Genomic DNA, 20398 nt, shown 5'->3' with positions numbered 1-20398 from the left:
GTGGCTTCCGGAATTCACCATATGCAATGAAAAACGGATTCGCCAGAGTCGCGGGCGAAAATCGGCCGATTTTGCGGATTTTACCGCGATTTTATAAAACGGGAAAAAACGGGGAAAAACCCGAAAAAAAAATGGCGTGGGGTCCCCCCTCCAAAGCATAACCAGCCTCGGGCTCATTGAGCTGGTCCTGGTTCTAAAAATGCGGGGAAAAAATTGACAGGGGATCCCCCGTATTTTTAAAACCAGCACCGGGCTCTGCGCCTGATGCTGGTGCCAAAAATACGGGGGACAAAACGAGTAGGGGTCCCCCGTATTTTTAACACCAGCATCGGGCTCCACTAGCTGGACAGATAATGCCACAGCCGGGGGTCACTTTTATACAGTGCCCTGCGGCCGTGGCATCAAATATCCAACTAGTCACCCCTGGCCGGGGTACCCTGGGGGAATGGGGACCCCTTCAATCAAGGGGTCCCCCCCCCCCAGCCACCCAAGGGCCAGGGGTGAAGCCCGAGGCTGTCCCCCCCCCATCCAATGGGCTGCGGATGGGGGGGCTGATAGCCTTTGTGTTCAAAAAAAAAGATATTGTTTTTTCCATTAGTACTACAAGTCCCAGCAAGCCTCCCCTGCAAGCTGGTACTTGGAGAACCACAAGTACCAGCATGCGGGAGAAAAACGGGCCCGCTGGTACCTGTAGTTCTAATGGAAAAAAAATACCCAAATAAAAACAGGACACAGACACCGTCGACAGTAAAACTTTATTACACACTGCCGACACACACATACTTACCTATGTTCACACGCCGACATCGGTCCTCTTCTCCATGTAGAATCCCGGGGTACCTGAAAATAAAAGATCAATTATACTCACCTCAACAGGCTCCAGAGATAAATCCACGGACTTGGCAAAAAAAGAAAACGAACAACCGGACCTGCGGACCGAAAGGGGTCCCATGCTGACACATGGGACCCCTCTCCCCGAATGTCGGGACATCACGTGACTCCTGTCACTGATGTCCCTTCAGCCAATCAGGAAGCGCTACTGCCGTGGCGCTCATCTGATTGGCTGGACGCCGTCTGTACTCTGACAGCGCCTCGCACAGCTCCCTCCATTACTTTCAATGGTGGGAACTTAGCGGCTAGCGGTGGGGTCACCCGCCGGTCACCGCTGACCGGCGGGTGACCTCACCGCTAGCCGCTAAGTTCCCACCATTGAATATAATGGAGGGAGCTGTGCGATGCGCTGTCACAGCGATCAGCCAATCAGGTTAGCGCAACGAAGTTGCGCTTCCTGATTGGCTTAGAGACCTGTCAGTGACAACTGTCACTGACAGATCTTAATCGTGGATAGGTGTCCCATGTGTCAGCATGGGACACCTTTCAGTCCGTTTTTGGTGCGGGTAAATGCGCTTTCTTTTTTTGCCAAGTCCGTGGATTTATCTCTGGAGCCTGTTGAGGTGAGTATAATTGATCTTTTATTTTCAGGTACCCCGGGATTCTACATGGAGAAGAGGACCGATGTCGGCGTGTGAACATAGGTAAGTATGTGTGTGTCGGCAGTGTGTAATAAAGTTTTACTGTCGACGGTGTCTGTGTCCTGTTTTTATTTGGGTATTTTTTTTCCATTAGAACTACAGGTACCAGCGGGCCCGTTTTTCTCCCGCATGCTGGTACTTGTGGTTCTCCAAGTACCAGCTTGCAGGGGAGGCTTGCTGGGACTTGTAGTACTAATGGAAAAAACAATATCTTTTTTTTTTAACACAAAAAAGGCTATCAGCCCCCCCATCCGCAGCCCATTGGATGGGGGGGGACAGCCTCGGGCTTCACCCCTGGCCCTTGGGTGGCTGGGGGGGGGACCCCTTGATTGAAGGGGTCCCCACTCCCCCAGGGTACCCCGGCCAGGGGTGACTAGTTGGATATTTGATGCCACGGCCGCAGGGCACGGCATAAAAGTGACCCCCGGCTGTGGCATTATCTGTCCAGCTAGTGGAGCCCGATGCTGGTGTTAAAAATACGGGGGACCCCTACTCGTTTTGTCCCCCGTATTTTTGGCACCAGCATCAGGCGCAGAGCCCGGTGCTGGTTTTAAAAATACGGGGGATCCCCTGTCAATTTTTTCCCCGCATTTTTAGAACCAGGACCAGCTCAATGAGCCCGAGGCTGGTTATGCTTTGGAGGGGGGACCCCACGCCATTTTTTTTTCTGATTTTACGTTCCAGCAATAAAAAAAAAAAAAAAAAAAAAAAAAAATATTATTTTAAAAAATATATAAATAATATTTGTGCCTCCCCCCAAAAAAAAAAAAGTACCTAATCCCTTCTAATATAAATAGATCTGCTATTCCTAAAAAAAAAAAAAAAAAAAAAAAAACATGTTTAAAATTTTTTAATTTGTTTTCACCCTCCAAAGTGTGGCGGAGTGAAAATCGCGAATTTGCTGTCTAAAAGCACTGCAGGCGAATTTCCAAACTTGAATTGAATATGCTGGAGGCGAATTGCAGCATCTGTACCATTGCAGAAAAGGCGAATTCGGAAAAAGGCGAATTGAGAAAACGCGAATTTTGACGGGCCGTTTTTTTGCGAAAAATGACTGCACTGCATAGGCGAATTGATTTTTGGAGGCGAAAACGGCCCGGAATTCGCCTTTTTTGCCAATTCGCCCGCTATTGCATATACCCCAAAGAGTCTTCTTTCCTTCTCCCAGGTGTTTGAAAATGAAATGCCCCAGTTGGGGCAGCCAGTGGTTCTTCAGCTGCTATTGAGCTTTTGTACTATAAGGACCTCTAAGTGCCAAAGTCTGCTTCTGTCCAGAGCAGCTAATCAGGTCTTAGTATTTGATCCATGATCTGTAAAGTACAAGTACTAGGGGACGTTAATACACCAGAATGTTTTCATGTAGGAATACTTTAAAGACCTAAAAATTCTGTTGCAACTTATTCCGTTTAAGGTCATCTCCAGCTCTGAGTAAAAGGGTTCTTTACTGTATACATGAAGCATATAGAGGCTGCTGCCATCAGTAACAGTGTTTGTTGGCTCAGGACGGACATTCCAAAAATAAGCTTTACAGGTTTGGGGGTTTTTTTTCATACCTTTCTCTGTACCCTGTGATGAAGGATTGAACAGGATGAACATAATTATTTCTCTAACGTCCTAGTGGATGCTGGGGACTCCGTAAGGACCATGGGGAATAGACGGGCTCCGCAGGAGACATGGGCACTTTAAGAAAGAATTTAGATTCTGGTGTGCTCTGGCTCCTCCCTCTATGTCCCTCCTCCAGACCTCAGTTTGAATCTGTGCCCGGACGAGCTGGGTGCTGTTCAGTGAGCTCTCCTGAGCTTGCTGTAAGAAAGTATTTTGTTAGGTTTTTTATTTTCAGGGAGCTCTGCTGGCAACAGACTCCCTGCATCGTGGGACTGAGGGGAGAGAAGCAGCCCTACTCTCTGAAGATAGGTCCTGCTTCTTAGGCTACTGGACACCATTAGCTCCAGAGGGATCGTACACAGGGTCTCACCCTCGTCGTCCGATCCCAGAGCCGCGCCGCCGTCCCCCTCGCAGAGCCGGAAGACAGAAGCCGGGTGAGCATAAGAAGCAAGAAGACTTCGAAATCGGCGGCAGACGATTCCTGTCTTCACTGAGGTAGCGCACAGCACTGCAGCTGTGCGCCATTGCTCCCACACACACCTCACATACTCCGGTCACTGTAAGGGTGCAGGGCGCAGGGGGGGGCGCCCTGGGCAGTAATTGGGACCTCTTTGGCAAAAGTACACATATATCCAGTTGGGCACTGTATATATGTATGAGCCCCCGCCAAGTAAATGTATATTTAAGCGGGACAGAAGCCCGCCGTCGAGGGGGCGGGGCTTCTTCCTCAGCACTCGCCAGCGCCATGTTTTTTCTCCACAGCACCGCTGAGAGGAAGCTCCCCAGCATCTCCCCTGCAGTTACACGGTAGAAGAGGGTAAAAAGAGAGTGGGGGCACATAATTAGGCGCAAAAATCGATATAAACAGCAGCTACTGGGTTAACATTAAGTTACTGTGTTATTCCTGGGTTAATAGCGCTGGGGTGTGTGCTGGCATTCTCTCTCTCTGTCTCTCCAAAGGGCCTTATGGGGGGAATTGTCTTCAGATGAGCATTCCCTGAGTGTGTGGTGTGTCGGTACGTGTGTGTTGACATGTCTGAGGTAAAAGGCTCCCCTAAGGAGGAGATGGAGCAAATGTGAGGGTGTCTCCGTCGACAACGCCGACACCTGTTTGGATATGTGTAATTAAGTGCTAAGGTGAATTTATTGCACAAAAGATTAGAGAACAGACAGGGAATCTACCCATGTCTGTCCCTATGTCGCAGAGACTTTCAGAGTCTCTCAATGATCACTATCCAAAATAATACACTGATATCGACACAGAGTCTGACTCCAGTGTCGACTACGATAATGCAAAGTTACAGCCAAAATGGCAGAAAAGTATTCAATATATGATTATTGTAATAAGAGATGATTTGCATATCACTGATGACTCATCTGTCCCTGACACAAGGGTCCACATGTTTAAGGGGAAGAAAGCTGAGGTAAATTTCCCTCCTCTCATGATGAAAAAGAGCGGGAATCTCCAGACAAGAGACTGCAGCTTCCCACAAAGAATTCTCGGAGTATCCTTTCCCTACTAGGGCCAGGATATGATGGGAATCTTCCCCTAGGGTGTCCCCTTTATACCTAAAAGGTAGCCCTGACTTAACAGCTATCCTCAGGGATCCTGCAGATAACGTGCACATTCTGGTATGCTACTCAGACCGGCGATTGTGTCGGCATGGGTTTATAGCGCTGTAGCAGCGTGGACAGGTACCTTATCAGCAGAGATTGAGACCCTAGATATATATATAAAACATGCCCAAAGAGACATTAGTCTACTGGGTTCTAGAGTCAACGCTATGTCGATTTCTGCTTGATGTGTCCTGTAGAATATGCAATGGACAGGTGATGCCGACTTAAGAGGCATATGGAAGGCTGAGGATTGTGTGGAGAAGGGATCTCGGACCTGGTCTCCACAGCTATAGCTGGTAATTCTGATATTTTGCCTTATATTCCTGCACAGCCTAGGAAAGAACGACATTATCAAATGCAGCCTTTCGAACACAAAGAAACAAAGTCCGAGGTGCGTCCTTTCTTGCCAGAGGCAGGGGCAGAGGAAAGAAGCTGCACAACACAGCTAGTTCCCAGGAACAGAAGTCCTCCCCGGCCTCTACAAAATCCACCGCATGTCGCTGGGGGTCCACAGGCGGAGCTAGGCCCGGTGGGGGCACGTCTTCGTAAGTTCAGCCACAAGTGGGTTCACTCCCTGTTGCATCCCTGGGCAATAGATATTGTGTCTCAGGGATACAAGCTGGACTTTGAGGAGATGCCCCCTCACCGACGGCCCTGCCGGCTTTCCCCCACGAGAGGGAAATAGTGTTAACTGCAATTCACAAATTGTATCTTCAACAGGTGGTGGTCAAGGTTCCCCTCCTTCAACAAGGAGGGGTTATTATTCGACCATGTTGTAGTCCCGAAACCGGACGGCTCGGTCAGACCCATATTGAATTTAAAATCCCTGAACATATACCTGAAAAGGTTCAAGTTCAAGATGGAATCGCTAAGAGCGGTCATCGCAAGCCTGAAAGGGGAAGATTTTATGGTGTCTCTGGACATAAAGGATGCATACCTTCATGTCCCCATTTATCCACCTCATCAGGCGTACCTCAGATTTGCGGTACAGGATTGTCATTACCAATTGCAGACGTTGCCGTTTGGTCTCTCCGCGGCTCCGAGAATCTTCACCAAGGTAATGGCGGAAATGGTGGTGCTCCTGCGGAAGCAAGGTGTCACAATTATCCCGTACTTGGACGATCTCCTCATAAAAGCGAGATCAAGAGAGCAGTTGCTGAACAGCTTATCACTTTCTCTGGAAGTGTAACGGCAACACGGCTGGATTCTATATATTCCAAAGTCGCAGTTGGTTCCTACGGCTCATCTGCCTTTCCTAGGCATGATTCTGGACACAGACCAGAAAAGGGTTTATCTCCTGATAGAGAGAGCTCAGGAGCTCATGACACTGGTCAGGAATTTATTAAAACCAAAACAGGTGTCAGTGCATCACTGCACTCGAGTCCTGGGAAGGATGGTGGCATCATACGAGGCCATTCCCTTCGGCAGGTTCCATGCGAGGACCTTCCAATGGGACTTACTGGACAAGTGGTCCGGATCACATCTTCAGATGCATCGGTTAATCACCCTGTCCCCCAGGGCCAGGGTGTCTCTCCTGTGGTGGCTGCAGAGTTCTCACCTTCTAGAGGGACACAGATTCGGAATTCAGGACTGGGTCCTGGTGACCACGGACGCTAGCCTCCGAGGTTGGGGTGCAGTCACACAGGGAAGAAATTTCCAAGGTCTGTGGTCAAGTCAAGAGACTTGCCTTCACATCAACATCCTGGAACTAGGGGCCGTATACAACGTCCTACGTCAAGCGGAGCACTTGCTTCGCTACCAACTGGTTCTGATCAGTCAGACAACATCACCGCAGTGGCTCAGGTGGACCGCCAAGGCGGCACAAGGAGCAGAGTGGCGATGGCAGAAGCCACCAGAATTCTTCGCTGGGCGGAGAATCACGTAAGCGCTCTGTCAGCAGTGTTCATCCCGGGAGTGGACAACTGGGAAGCAGACTTCCTCAGCAGACACGACCTCCACCCGGGAGAGTGGGGACTTCATCAGGAAGTATTCACACAGATCACATATCGGTGGGAACTGCCACAGGTGGACATGATGGCATCCCGTCTCAACAAAAAACTACATATTGCGCCAGGTCAAGAGACCCTCAGGCAATAGCGGTAGACGCCCTGGTGACACCGTGGGTGTTCCAGTCGGTCTATGTATTTCCTCCTCTTCCTCTCATTCCCAAGGTGCTGAGGATAATAAGGAAAGGAGGAGTGTGAACAATCCTCATTGTTCCAGATTGGCCACGAAGGGCCTGGTATCCAGATCTGCAAGAAATGCTCACAGAGGACCCGTGGCCTCTTCCTCTAAGACAGGACCTGTTGCAACAGGGGCCCTGTCTGTGCCAAGTCTTACAGCGGCTGCATTTGACGGCATGGCGGTTGAACGCCGGATCCTAGCAGAAAAGGGCATTCCGGACGATGTCATTCCTACGCTGATAAAGGCTAGGAAGGACGTGACAGCTAAACATTATCACCGTATATGGCGAAAATATGTTTCTTGGTGTGAGGCCAGGAATGCTCCTACAGAGGAATTCCAGCTGGGCCGTTTCCTTCACTTTCTACAGTCAGGGGTGAATTTGGGCCTAAAATTGGGCTCCATTAAGGTCCAGATTTCGGCCCTATCCATTTTCTTTCAAAAAGAGTTGGCTTCTCTACCAGAAGTTCAGACGTTTGTAAAGGGAGTGCTGAATATTCAGCCTCCTTTTGTGCCTCCAGTGGCACCTTGGGATCTTAACGTGCTGTTAAGTTTCCTGAAATCACACTGGTTTGAACCACTTAAAACGGTGGAGTTAAAATATCTCACGTGGAAGGTGGTCATGCTATTAGCCTTGGCTTCGGCTAGGCGTGTGTCAGATTTAGCGGCATTGTCACATAAAAGCTCCTATCTGGTTTTCCATATGGATAGAGCAGTGTTGCGGACCCGTCCACCATTTCTGCCAAAAGTGGTGTCATCTTTTCATATGAACCAACCTATTGTGGTGCCTGTGGCTACTCGTGACTTGGAGGATTCCGAGTTACTGGATGTGGTCAGGGCTTTGAAGGTTTATGTAGCCAGAACGGCTAGAGTCAGGAAAACGGAGTCGCTGTTTATCCTGTATGCATCCAACAAGCAGGGTGCTCCTGCTTCAAAGCAAACTATTGTTCGCTGGATCTGTAGCACGGTTCAGCAGGCTCATTCTGCGGCTGGATTGCCGCTGCCAAGATCAGTTAAAGCCCATTCCACTAGGAAGGTGGGCTCTTCTTGGGCGGCTGCCCGAGGGGTCTCGGCATTACAACTATGCCGAGCTGCTACTTGGTCAGGTTCAAACACTTTTGCAAAGTTCTACAAGTTTGATACCCTGGCTGATGAGGACCTATTGTTTGCTCAATCGGTGCTGCAGAGTCATCCGCACTCTCCCGCCCGTTTGGGAGCTTTGGTATAATCCCCATGGTCCTTACGGAGTCCCCAGCATCCACTAGGACGTTAGAGAAAATAAGATTTTACTTACCGGTAAATCTATTTCTCGTAGTCCGTAGTGGATGCTGGGCGCCCGTCCCAAGTGTGGACTTCTTCTGCAATACTTGTATATAGTTATTGCTGCAATAAGGGCTATGTTATTGTTGCATCAGGGTTGAACTGATGCTCTGTTGTTGTTCATACTGTTGACTGGGTAAGTTTATCACAAGTTATTTGGTGTGGCTGGTATGAGTCTTGCCCTGGATTTCCAAAATCCTTTCCTTGTACTGTCATCTCTTCCGGGCACAGTTTCTCTAACTGAGGTCTGGAGGAGGGACATAGAGGGAGGAGCCAGAGCACACCAGAATCTGAATTTTTTCTTAAAGTGCCCATGTCTCCTGCGGAGCCCGTCTATTCCCCATGGTCCTTACGGAGTCCCTAGCATCCACTACGGACTACGAGAAATAGATTTACCGGTAAGTAAAATCTTATTTTTTCAACCTTTATTATTACCAGATAATTTACATAACGTTATCATATTTACTCACACACACATAGAGTTAACATACTGTACTTGAAATAACTATGTATTTGTTACTGAAACTCATTTGTTTTAGTTTATCGAAATCAAATGGACTTACTGCTGCAGCTGTACCTTTCTTTTTTGGGTCTGACATGTATAAACAAGGATCAAAAGTAGGAAGTTATAAATAAGTACATACACCCACTTTTCTGGACAGTGATTCTACGCACAATGTGCTACGCTACTTGGTGTAGCTGCTCCGTACCCCAGTTTTCCCATATTACGGAAACAATTCCACTGTTTTTGGCTCATTATCCTCTCTTGGCATTTCCTGTAGACTTGGATAAACTGGAAGAGATTTGGAACTGACGCAGTGCACAGCGGCTCAGTTGCCAGTATTGCCAGTGTTCTGCTGCCCCATGTTCGATTACCACCAAGGCTCTCTGTGTGGAGCTTGTATGTTTTCCCAGGGACTACATGACTTTCCACTGGTTTTCCAGTTTCCACCCAAAAAATAACAACCTGTGCTGTGTTAACTTTATAGATTGCATAAGTACATATAATTTATTTTGAAAAATGTATAATACAGTAGAAGTGCCTCATTAAATCAACATTTGTTTTAGTAAAATAAAATATAAATTAAAACTATAGTCACCCATATTATTCTAACAATGCAACAGATTTTATAACCAGCAACCAAATGTCCTGATTTTAACCTGTGATTGTAAAGTGCAGTTGTACCTGTTTCCAGTGTGTGGCCGCTTCCATGTATTTAAGATCGTCAATATAAGACCTATAAAAGCCAATAGATCTTACAATCATTGGGCCTTCCGTAGGTGTCAGAGTCCTGTAGTGATGTCTCTGGCTTGTAACAATCCTTGGTGACTTTTTGGAGGGGCAAGATGAAGGATATACCGCTAGTTAGCAAGTGCTTCCTGAAGGTCTTTCCTTGTTTGACCAAATCATTGCAGATGCTTCGGTATGCCGGTTGTCTGGATTCCGGCGCCGATATACTGTGCGCCGGGGTTCCCAACAACCGGTATACTGAATACCTCCCCTTGGCAGGAATCAGAATAAAATAGGATGTAAAAGTTTCCACACTGTATCTTTCTGACGCGTTTCTGTGTCATAGATACTTCTATCAAAAGATAAGCGAGGGTATTATGGATTCTGACAAGATTGTCCCTTTGTTCACCGGTTATAGGGAATTATACTATGTGGGGAATAAAATGAACTGAACTGTGAAGAAATGGTATGATATAAACAGTGCTTCTACTTTGAAATACAGCTTGTTATTCCACAGTTCGGTAGAAAGATGTATGTGGAACATTTTGTGAAAATTACTGTGAAAGAATAAAATATTTAGTAGTGAGTGGGGTGCCAATTATCGCATGCAGCCATGTGCAATTTATTTATTTTGCTATAAATTTCTGTTACATGGCAGAATTTTATATATTTCATCTGTCTCATTATTTCCTTTCACCTATGTAACGCTCTCGACACATAGCTGCTATTTTTACTAAAGCAATACTTTCATATTAATACTTTTCACTTGCGTGATTCCTTGGGTGGTTAGCCTGTGTAGGCCTGGGCGGTCCCGCGTCCTGGTCTCAAACTTTAGAATGTTAGGGACCCACCCGATGATGAGGTCACCCGGACACGGTGGTTGGGCCCATATTTTTGGCCCAACATTTATTATAAGGGCCTAATTTTAGCTCCCCAATGTTAAGTTGCAGTGTTTATTATAATTATTATGATTAGCAATTAGCAGGTCTTAGGGTGTGCACCTGCAATTTGTCATCTTTCTGCGTGGAACTACAAGCCTCCGCATGGTAGCACCTCATATTATGTTTGGAGTTAGGGTGTGCAGCCAACCAAAATTTTCCAGCAGCACGGTGGCACAATAGCTAATTCGCTGCCTCACATCTCTGAGGTCTTGCATCAGTACTAACTAAGACAACTATAAGTGTGGAGTTTGTATGTTATCCATGTGTTTGCATAGGTTTTCCTCTCACAATCGAAAAACATAGTTGCAAAAAAATAAAGTAACATGGTTTGATAGGTTATACAGATTGTCAGCTCCACTGGGGCAGACTGATGTGAATGACTGATATAGTCTCTGTACAGCGCTGTGGAGTATGTGTGCCCTATATAAATAACTGGTAATGAATACATCTTTCTGTCAGGTATTTACCTCTATGTATCGCACCAGTTCTCCTTAATAAAGGGCAAAAGCCACGGAGACATGCAAGGCTAAAATAAGCCTAAATCTGCGGCAACATTATTGAAACACATAGCAGACTGACCCTGTTCTTTAAGGTAATAAATATCTGGCTGTATTCCCTGCAAGCTGTCATGAACTGAGGTTTGATTGTGATGCATTCCACCACACAGCTGCTTGACCTCCTGAATCAAAATCCCATCCAAAAAAATTAAAATTCTCTAGAAGAGGCCAGTCATAGTCAGTATGCTTAAACTAACATTTAAACGCTCAGATCTCCATTACCCCCCCAGTAGAATACTTTGCTTGCCGTTTTCAGCTAATTAGAAAAATCTGTTTACTTACCTGAGCACCTATCATAACATGTCAGCCTGTCACAAGAGGTTTCCATCAAACAGCTCAGACCGATAATATATTTTAAATCCGTTAAGAATAAATAACCTGTTCTGATACCACATGCACACCCAGCGCTGGAACATGGTGTGTTATAAGGCTAGGCCGGCAATGTGTTTGCATTTGTGTGTAGGTGTGCTTGCTCTCTGATATAAATAGTTGTGTGGCAACTGGAAAAATATAAAGAATGTCCAATGAAAAGAGTTGACCCTTCACACGTATATTCACAATCATGACATTTTAAGGTTTATAGGATAGGTGGACTCACTGCGGCTTTTATAAACATGACCCATCAAAATGAGAGAGAAAATAAGTTACTTAAAATGGAAGTTCTATTCTGTACAAGTGTAATCCATGGAGAAATTTACCTCAATCTTAAGAAGTGTTTATTTGTTTTTTAAATTGCTGTCCTCTTGAGGTGCAGAGCCACCTCTCCGCTGCAGGACCACCGTCCTGAGGGGCTGTTTGTTCAGCGGAGCATGGCGCCTTGGCTGTCACAGCCGCAGCATGCCACAAACCCCTAACGCAGCCTGAAGGTGATCATCGGTGGTGAGCACACACCGGGGGTCCCCCGGTTCACTGTGCGGCTGAAGCGTGGATGAGGCGTACAGGTTCCTCCTGCGGGGGGGGGGGGGGGGGGCCCGCTGTAGCCTCTGCGTGAGATTGGCTAACTGTTCTTGTACCAAGCAATTAATGTGAGGCCACAAACACATAGGAATACATGGGAAGTATAAATATCACACACTAGCTCTGGCGACCATTACGGGGGGCGGAGCTACATCAGAGCTGCTAAACATCCCCCCCTGTCTACTGCAGGTGCATATAACCGTTCTTTACCTGCACTACTATCAGTTACTGATGATATACGGGATGATGTGGACCCCATAAGTGGGGACACTACTCCTACACAGGGTATTGAACCCCTCATATTGGCTATTCGGGATGTGTTAAAGCCCCCCCTGGAGGATGCTAATAATCAGCAGTCATTTTTCCTCCCCCAAGACAAAATGACAGTAACATTTCCTGACTCCAAGGAATTGGATGATTTATTTAAATTAGCCTGGAAAAATCCAGATAAATATCAGGCGTCTAAGCGGTTTTTGCATACCTTCCCCTTTGCCCCTGAAGGCAGGAAATTCTGGGAAGAATCTCCAGCAGTAGACGTCTCAGTCTCTCGCCTTTCTAAAAAGGCGGTACTTCCTGCTCCGGGCTCCTTTACGTTGAAGGACCCGGCAGATAGGAAAATTGAGACCAATCTGAAATCTGTCTACACCACTGCAGGTGTAGCTCAAAGACCGGTCGTTGCAGGTTGCTGGATGACACATGCAATTAATTCCTGGGCTACTCAAATTCAGGAAGGCCTCTCTTGTGATATGACCTTAGTTACTACTGTGACGTTCCTAAAACACATTCAGGACACGGCAAGAGTCCTCTGTGACTCCCTTAAAGAGATTGGCAATATTAATGCTAGGACCATGGCTATGGCTGTGTATGCGCGCAGAGCCATATGGTTGCGTCAGTGGTTTGGTGATGCTGACTCCAAACTTAATGTGGAATCTCTTCCCTTCACAGGTGATTGGCTTTTTGGAGGTGAATTGGACGCATGGATTTCCAAAGCAACTGCTGGGAAATCCATGTTTCTCCCTTCGGGGCCTCCGCCTGCTAAACGTACCTACCCGGGACAGTTTACTCAGTCCTTTCGGCCCTCCATATTTCGATCTAGGGCCAGGGGGGCCTCCAACGCAGCTAGATGCTCCAGAGGAAAACATAAGAAACCAGCTGTTGCTGGTTCTCAGGACCAGAGCGCCAGTTCTGCTTCCGCAAAGACTTCAGCATGATGGTGCCCACCCACCCTGAGGGGATCTTGTGGTGGGAGCTCGGTTATGTCCCTACAGCCACATCTGGGTCGGTTCCTGCCAAGATGCTTGGGTAAGGGACTTTATCTCTCAGGGTTACAAGCGGGAGTTCGACAGTGCTCCTCTCCAATGATTTTTCAAATCAAGCTTACCAAATGAAAATATGCGTGGTACGCTACTACTGGCCATAAACAAGTTGGTGCAGTCCCAGGTCATTGTTCCAGTACCCCTACAACAACGAGGACAGGGTTACTATTCCAGTCTGTTCGTAGTACCAAAACCAGATGGGTCTGTGAGACCCATTCTGAATCTGAAGTCCTTGAATCCTTACCTGAAGGTTTCAAATTCAAGATGGAATCTTTGAGAGCAGTGATCGTAGGACTGGGCCGACAGGAATTCCTAGTGTCCCTGGATATCAAGGACGCTTACCTCCATATCCTGATTTGGCCTCCTCATCAGGCCTATCTGCGGTTCGCCCTACTGATCGATCACTACCAGTTTCAGGCGTTACCCTTCAGCCTGTCTTCAGCTCCGAGGGTGTTCACGAAGGTGATGGCGGAAATTATGTTTCAACTCAGGGTCCAGGGGGTCAATGTATTTCCATACCTGAAAGATCATCTGATAAAAGCGAGTTCCAGGGGAGCTTCTATTGCTCCATATAAATCGTCCTATCTGACTTCTGTCTCACCACGGGTGGATCCTCAATCTGCAGAAGTCCCACCTGGAACCGTCTCAGCGGCTCCTGTTTCTGGGGGATGCTCCTGGATACGGTAGCACAGCAAGTGTTCCTCCAAGAGAAAAAAGTGAGAACACTTCAAAAAATGGTTTGCATATTGCTCCGACCTGCTCGAGTATCCATTCATCTTTGCATAAAATTGTTGGGAAAGATGGTGGCCTCGTATGAGGCGATACAGTTCGGAAGGTTTCATGCCAGACCGTTCCAATTGGATATCCTGAACAAGGGGTCCGGCTCCCATCTTCAGATGCACCGGATGATTCAGCTGTCACCCCAGGCCAGGATTTCACTCCTGTGGTGGCTACAGTCTTCCAACCTGCAGGAAGGTTGACGCTTTGTGATTCAGGATTGGATCCTCCTCACGACGGATGTGAGTCTGAGAGGATGGGGAGCTGTCACCCAGGGGGCGCAGTTCCAGGGCAGCTGGTCTGCCCAAGAGGCCCTCCTTCCGATCAACATCCTGGTACTTCGGGCCATCTACAATGCTCTGATTCAGGCCTCCCCTCTACTCAGGGATCGGGCAATCCAGGTCCAGTCGGACAACACCACGGCTGTGGTGTACATCAATCAACAAGGAGGGACAAAAAGCAGAGTCTGCATGCGAGAAGTGTCAAGAATACTCTTCTGGGCAGAAAGAAATGCAAGAGCACTGTCCGCAATCTTCTTTCCGGGGGTGGACAACTGGGAAGCAGACTTTCTCGGTCGCCATAACCACCACCCAGGGGAGTGGGGACTACACCCTCAGGTTTTTCAACAGATCATCAACAGGTGGGGTTAGCCACAGACTGACATGATGGCCTCTCACCTGAACAAGAAGCTTAGTTGCTATTGCTCGCGAACCAGAGAGCCTCGGGCGAGCGCAGTGGATGCGCTGACAACGCCTTGGCCTTACCAGCTGGTCTACCTGTTTCCTCCTATTCTGTTGATCCCCAGGGTACTCAAGAGGATCAGGCATCAAGGAGTGCAGGCAATCTTGATTGCCTCGGATTGGCCCTGAAGAGCATGGTACGCGGCTCTTCTGGACATGTCTGTGGAGGAACCTTGGCCTCTGCCGCTAAGAAGAGATCTTCTTCAGCAAGGACCATTCGTCTACCCAGACATACGGCAGCTTCGTTTAACGGCATGGATGTTGAGCGGAACATCCTAGCTCACAAAGGCACAAAGGGCTTTCCAAAAAGGTCATTGCACTATGGTGCAGGCCAGAAAACCTGTGACGTCAAAACACTATCATCATATCTGACGGAGATATGTCTCTTGGTGCGAGGAACGCACATATCCATCTGTGGAATTCCACTTGGGGAGATTCCTTTGTTTCCTGCAGACGGGAGTGGATAAAGGTTTACGTCTTGGATCCATTAAGATCCAGATTTCAGCTCTTTCCATCTTCTTCCAGAAGAAGTTGCCTCTCCTGCCAGAAGTTCAGACCTTCTTGCAAGGGGTGCTTTGCATAGAAACTCCATTTGTACCGCCTACGGCACCTTGGGATTTGGATGTGGTGCTACGCTTTCTACAGTCCTCCTGGTTTGAACCTCTGATGACGGTAGAAGACAAGTACCTCACGTGGAAGACAGTGATGTTACTGGCCCTGATTTCTGCTAGACGTGTCCCAGAATTAGGGGCATTATCATGTAAAAGTCCCTACTTGGTCTCTTACGAGACCAGAGCGGAGCTCAGAACTAGGCAGCAGTTCCTGCCGAAGGTAGTCACAGCGTTTCACTTGAATCAACCTATTGTGATTCCGTCAAGTTTTGGCACTTCTGCCCCTCTGGAGGCATTGGATGCAGTGCGAGCCTTGAAAATCTATGTCAAGAGGACAGCTTGAATCAGGAAGACGGATTCCTTGTTCGTGCTGTATGATGTGCAGAAGAAGGGTTGTCCTGCTTTAAAGCAGTCTTTTGCTCGTTGGATTCGGCTTACTATCCAACAGGCCTATGTGTCGGCAGCCTTACCTGTTCCACAGTCTCTGGAGGCCCACTCTACGAGATCGGTTGGATCTTCCTTGGTCGCTGCCCGTGGAGTCTTGGCCCTCCAACTGTGTCGAGCTGCTACCTAGTCGGGCAAGAACACCTTTGTGAAGTTTTACAAGTCTGATTCCCTGGCCAAAGAGGATACCCAATTTGGACAAGCGGTACTGCAGATGTCTCCGCCCGTTCCCGCGCGTTCTGGAAGCTTTGGGACATCCCCATCGTACTAATCTGTCCTCAGTATCCCTTATGGATGCTAGAGAAAATAGGATTTTAAATACTTATCGTTAAATCCTTTTCTCGTAGTCCATAAGGAATATTGGGCGCCCGCCTCTGTGCGGTGACTTTCTGCAGGTTTTCTGTTAGGTGTTACCTGTTCAGCTGTTGCTGTTAATGTTGCCAGCCGTTGCTGGCCCGGTTATGTTTTGGTGTGCTGGTGTATAAATCTCACCACGCTTATTGTTATGTTCCTTCTCTCAAGTACGTCATTCTCCTCCGGGCACTGTTTTACCTATAACTGACCTGTAGGAGGAGGCATAGAGGGGAGGAGCCAGCACACCCAATTGAAGAAATTTAAAGTGCACTGGCTCCTTTGGACCCGTCGATACCCCATCGTACTAATCTGTCCCCAATATTCCTTATGGACGACAAGAAAAGGATTTACCGGTAGGTATTTAAAATCTTATTTTTGAATTTGAGCATGGTGTATGGCTAGGAAACTTGTTTCATTCCAGCTTCTGTGGGACTACACATTCCAGCATGACCTAACAGTAAAGCTGTGGCAAGTCATGCTGATATGTATAGTGACAAGTGAACTGGAGTTCCATACAGTATTTTGCCTATACCTGGTGTTGAGCGGTGTTTCTCAAGCTCTGTTCTCGTGTAACACTACATGTTTTCAAGGTATCCTCAGGAATACTCAGTACCACTTGTAGATCTATTGTGTTAGTCAATTCACACGCCTGTGCACCAGCTAGATCATCTGGAAAACCTGCACTGTTAGAGTTCCTTGATTACAGAGTTTGGGAAGTACCTGTGCAGGGACTGCATTGAGCAGAAATGCTGGTACAGTAAGTAGTGGTATACAGTCCACGCTTATTAGGGAATTCTAGGCTATACTTACCATGAATAACCATTTAGTAGGAGCTTTACCTTCATACGCTTGTTACTGTTGCTTTTAAAATAAATGTGCAAATAGATTTCTGACAAGTAAACAATCAGGTTCACTGTACAATGATTTATCATTTTTTTTCTCCTTTGAATATCAGTCGCAATAGTTGTTGTCGTTACTTTCTAGATGCTGATGAAATTAGATAGTTTTTCGGCTTGTTAAAAAAAATTCCCTTCGCAGTACATTTCACTGTCCTGAGCTGTAACGTTGACCTCTTCTAGCAGAGTGCTCTTCTCCCTTTAGTTTGTTGTCTGTAGCACCCTCTTGTGTTACTTAGCTGAACTGCATACATTTAGCGTACGTGTAGCACTTTTATTTCATAGAGCAAATACATTTTATTATTTATTTCTTAACATATATTTGAGGCACACATTACAAAGCACATAACACAGACTATTTAGTCACTCTCACCAGTCATTGTCGTAGGGGAGCTTACAAACTTCCTATCACATAGACACTGCAGTTTTTTTTTATGTCCGAGACCAGGTAACCTACCAGTATGTTTCTGGCTTGTGGGAGGAAACCCCTGTGAAAATGGGGAGAGCATGCAAACTCCACACATATTGGGCCCTGGTTGGGATTGAACCCATGACCTCAGTGCTGTGAGGCAGCAGTGCTAATCATTTTGCCTCCGTTCTGACCATACATGCAAAACCTTTTATTCATTATAAATACTTTAAACAGAGTGCATTACATCTCATCAGTAAATGGTTAAATGTACCTGTCTTTGAGTATAATTAAGGTAAGCATTGGGATGAAATACTAGCGTGTTTACGTAACTTGCTATTTGTGTTATGGCTCCTGTTTGCAGAATGTATATACCAGTGGTTCCCAAACGTTTTTGAATCACAGCACCTAGAGTATCAGAATTGCTTTCATGGCACCCCTAGGCCAAAAGTTTCTTACTGGGAAATTTAGAAAGAAATCTTAAATGAAGTAAATTGTGTTTCTATGTCATCCTCAACTTCAGTTGTGTGCTGAAGGACAATATTTGCTTTTGTGTATCGATATATTTTAGGATTGGAAGCCACCATCCCTGGTTTTTCCTTTTACATTAACCATAAATAATTTGAGTTGTCCTTAGCCACCAATCCGAGGCACCCCTGCAAGTGTCCTGAGGCACCCCACGGCACACCATTTAAGAACCACTGTTATATACGGATGGTGTAATGGTCAGCATTACTGCTTCACAGCACTGAGGTCATGGGTTTGATCTCCACTATGGCCCTAACTGTGCGGAGTTTGTATATTCTCCCCGTACTTACGTGGGTTTCCTCCAGGTACTCCGGTTTCCTCCCACAATCCAAAAATATACTGGTAAGCCATCTGGCTCCCATCAAAATCAACCCGTGTGTGTGTGTGTGTGTGTGTGTGTGTGTGTGTGTGTGTGTGTATACATGTGATAGGGAATATAGATTGTAAGCTCCACTGGGACAGGGACTGATGTGAATGGCCAAATATTTTCTGTAAAGCGCTGCGGAATATGTGTGCGCTATATAAATAAGTGATAGTAACTAAATATACTTTCTCTGACGTCCTAGTGGATGCTGGGACTCCGTAAGGACCATGGGGATATAGCGGCTCCGCAGGAGACAGGGCACAAAATAAAAGCTTAAGGATCAGGTGGTGTGCACTGGCTCCTCCCCCTATGACCCTCCTCCAAGCCTCAGTTAGATTTTTGTGCCCGGCCGAGAAGGGTGCAATCTAGGTGGCTCTCCTGAGCTGCTTAGAATAAAAGTTTAGTTAGGTTTTTTTATTTTCAGTGAGTCCTGCTGGCAACAGGCTCACTGCATCGTGGGACTAAGGGGAGAAGAAACGGACTCACCTGAGTGCAGAGTGGATCGGGTTTCTTAGGCTACTGGACACTAGCTCCAGAGGGACGATCACAGGTTCAGCCTGGATGGGTCACCGGAGCCGCGCCGCCGTCCCCCTTACAGAGCCAGAAGAGACGAAGAGGTCCGGTGAAATCGGCGGCAGAAGACATCCTGTCTTCAGACTAAGGTAGCGCACAGCACCGCAGCTGTGCGCCATTGCTCTCAGCACACTTCACACTCCGGTCACTGAGGGTGCAGGGCGCTGGGGGGGGAGCGCCCTGAGACGCAATATAACAGAATACCTTAGGTGGCAAAACAGAATACATCACATATAGCTCCTGGGCTATATGGATGTATTTTAATCCCCTGCCATTTTACACAAAAAAGCGGGAGATAAGGACGTCGTGAAGGGGCGGAGCCTATCTCCTCAGCACACAAGCGCCATTTTCCCTCACAGCTCCGCTGGAAGGACGGCTCCCTGACTCTCCCCTGCAGTCCTGCTTCAGAATCAGGGTAAAAAAGAGAAGGGGGGGCATTGTTGGCAGCAAATAACAATAATTAACAGCAGCTATAAGGGAATAACACTTATATAAGGTTATCCCTGTATATATATATATAGCGCTGGGTGTGTGCTGGCAGACTCTCCCTCTGTCTCTCCAAAGGGCTAAGTGGGGTCCTGTCCTCTATCAGAGCATTCCCGGTGTGTGTGTGCTGTGTGTCGGTACGCGTGTGTCGACATGTATGAGGAGGAAAATTATGTGGAGGCGGAGCAGTTGCCTGCGTTGGTGATGTCACCCCCTAGGGAGTCGACACCTGACTGGATGATTGTATTTAAACAATTAAGTGATAATGTCAGCAATTTGCAAAAAACTGTTGACGACATGAGACAGCCGGCAAATCAGTTAGTGCCTGTCCAGGCGTCTCAGACACCGTCAGGGGCGCTAAAACGCCCGTTACCTCAGTGGGTCGACACAGACCCTGACACAGATACTGAGTCTAGTGTCGACGGTGACGAGACAAACGTAATGTCCAGTAGGGCCACACGTTACATGATCACGGCAATGAAAGAGGCATTGAACCTTTCTGACACTACAAGTACCACAAAGAAGGGTATTATGTGGGGTGAGAAAAAACTACCAATATTTTTTCCTGAGTCAGAGGAAATAAATGAGGTGTGTGAAAAAGCGTGGGTTTCTCCCGATAAAAAACAGCTAATTTCTAAAAAATTATTAGCATTATATCCTTTCCCGCCAGAGGTTAGGGCGCGTTGGGAAACACCCCCTAGGGTAGATAAGGCGCTCACACGTTTATCTAAACAAGTAGCGTTACCGTCTCCTGATACGGCTACCCTCAAAGAACCAGCTGATAGAAGGCTGGAAAATATCCTAAAAAGTATATACACACATACTGGTGTTATACTGCGACCAGCAATCGCCTCAGCCTGGATGTGCAGTGCTGGAGTCGCATGGTCGGATTCCCTGACTGAGAATATTGATACCCTGGATAGGGACAATATTTTGTTAACTATAGAACATTTAAAGGA

At 47.1% G+C, this 20398-nt stretch overlaps 1 protein-coding gene across 2 annotated transcripts in view; it reads left to right on the top strand.

The window, feature by feature from the left end:
• The window catches only part of STK3 (serine/threonine kinase 3), a 465082-nt gene that overhangs the window by 299787 nt on the left and 144897 nt on the right, over positions 1-20398 (top strand). The gene's annotated exons all lie outside the window — the stretch shown is intronic.

The sequence above is a fragment of the Pseudophryne corroboree genome, chromosome 5 (assembly GCF_028390025.1).
Source record: "Pseudophryne corroboree isolate aPseCor3 chromosome 5, aPseCor3.hap2, whole genome shotgun sequence".
In the NCBI taxonomy this organism is placed as follows: Eukaryota; Metazoa; Chordata; class Amphibia; order Anura; family Myobatrachidae; genus Pseudophryne; species Pseudophryne corroboree.
The sequence above is the reverse complement of the archived record's forward strand: the minus strand, read 5'-3'. Positions and strand labels throughout refer to the sequence as shown.